This window comes from Rattus rattus, chromosome 11, assembly GCF_011064425.1.
Source record: "Rattus rattus isolate New Zealand chromosome 11, Rrattus_CSIRO_v1, whole genome shotgun sequence".
In the NCBI taxonomy this organism is placed as follows: domain Eukaryota; kingdom Metazoa; phylum Chordata; class Mammalia; order Rodentia; family Muridae; genus Rattus; species Rattus rattus.
In genome coordinates, this window is record NC_046164.1 from 50,610,943 (window position 1) to 50,613,162 (window position 2,220).

Sequence of the window (2,220 nt, forward strand, 5' to 3'; positions counted from 1 at the left end):
CCTGTACCTGTTTGTAATCTCATCAGCAATGGCAGAGTGTTCCTCTTTCTCCACATCCTTGCCAGCCTGTGCTGCCACCTGAGACTTTAATTTTAGCCATTCAAATTGATCAGTTGGATTTGCATTTCTCTGATGACTAATGACTTTAAACATTTATCTTTGTCACCTTTAGATTATTTTATTAAATCACAATGTACAACTTCTTAACTCTACCTATGCACTTAAAATTTTTAAAGGGAAAAATGTTAAGTCTTATTACACCATGATCCTCACTAATAGCTTTTCAAAACTTTTGAGAAAAAAAAACATCTTTATAAATATGTCATTTGTCACCTGAAACATACAAAATTAACGTTATCGAAGAAGGAATGCTTCTATACTCTTACAAAGAACACTACAAAGAAACAACACTTAAAAATCTAAGAAGCTGTCTCAAAGGCATTTTTTTTATAGTCCTTCCTCCACATTAAGGTAATTTTATTAAATAATCTAATCCATTTACAAAATAGCTCTCTGCCTCTATTCTGGTGTCTTCTGCCATATCATTGGATATTTATGCATAGCTGAGATAAGAGTTTCCTTAACATTGCTATTTAGATAACCTGAAGCTCTTCTGTTACCTCTGAGCTCTCATCCACCATCTCGTTTCTTTCCACCATGGCCACCACTTCTTCCACTTCCTCCAGGACCATAGTTCCCTCTAACATTTTGTTCTCTCATGTTCCTGCTACCACCTAAGTTTCCACTCTTTATTGTTCCATAGTTAGAGGGTTGCTGGTTACAATTTCCAAAATCACTGTAATTTCCACTTCCATAATTTCCTCCTGCATAGCTGTCAGAACCACCTCCTAGTGCCCTCCCTGGTTGTCACATCCAGGTCCCCCACCACCATACCCTCCTCTTCCTCCTCCATAATCAGGGCTATCTCTAAAGCTGCCACCTCTAGGTCATCCTCCATACCCATTATAGCCATCCCCAAATTCACATCCACTTTCATATTCATCAGTTTTCCTTTCCTAAATTGCTTCCTTGTCCAAAATTGCAACCACTACTAAGAGAATCCCCCAAATCAAAGTTTCCTATTCTTCCACTGCTAGAACTTTGTACCTCCTGAATTTTTTTATCTAGACAATGCCTTTCTAACTGCTGCATTGTGACTACTTATTGTGAGATATTTTTGCAAGACAATTTTATCCGCGGGATTATTGTAATATAAACTAACAAAGCTAAAGCCTCTTTTCTTCCTAGATTGCATATCAGTACTTATTTCAATAGTATCAATTTATCCATATTTTTCAAATTAAATTCTGAGTTAGGGTAGCAACTGTGTCAGGTCCTGTGTGCAGATGCTTGCTGCAGTTCAGTCTCTTGGGTGGCAGCTGCTCTTAGCACAGCATCATAATGAGTCCCCTGTATGTGCCTTTGCGGAGGGCTTTCTCATGTCATTCAGCTGTGAGAAATCTTGTTCAATCGACTGAATCCAAGATGGAGAGAGAAAAGGAACAGTTCCGTAAGCACTTTATTGGTGACTAAAGCTTTAAAACTACAGAAGAAAGTTTGAGAAACTACTAGGAGCAATGGGGAAAGCTCACAGACTGTGTGGTTATGAGGGATCCTACAAGCAAAAGATTAAGATTATTTGGCTTTGTAACTTTCTTATCCATGGCCAAGGTTGATGCTGCCATGTCTGCAAGGCTCTCATTGATGGCAGGGTAGTTCAACCAAAATGTGCTGTAGGAAGAAAGGAGTCTGGAAAAATAGGAGCCCGGAAGAGTCTTGTGAAGAAGCTGTTTGAACATTTAAGTCCTTCCTCGGGCATTCCAGAATCTTCTATTGAGAATTCTCTGTTTAGTTCTGTACCCCATTTTTAAATTGTGTTATTTGGGTTTTTGAAGGTTAACTTCTTGAGTTCTTCATATATTTTGGATATTAGCCCTCTATGTGTGGGGATAGTCAAGATTTTTTCCCCAATCTGTAGGTTACCAATTTGTCCAACTGACTGTGTTTTACAGAAGCTTTTTGTACAAAAAAGCTTTCATGAGGTACCATTTATCAATTGTTGATTTTAGAAGCTTAGCCATTGGTGCTCTGTTCATGAATTTCCCCCCTGCGCTAATGAGTTCCAGGGTCTTTCCTACTTGCTCTTCTATTAGATTCATTGTATCTGGTTTTATTTTGAGGTCCTGATACACTGCGACTTGAACTTTGTGCAAATGGATA

The 2,220-nt window shown here is 38.4% G+C and overlaps 1 pseudogene; it reads right to left on the bottom strand.

Moving 5' to 3' along the window:
* Positions 1 to 630: 630 nt before the first annotated feature.
* On the bottom strand, positions 631 to 1,300 carry LOC116912001 (annotated as a pseudogene).
* Between the last annotated feature and the right edge of the window lie 920 nt (positions 1,301 to 2,220).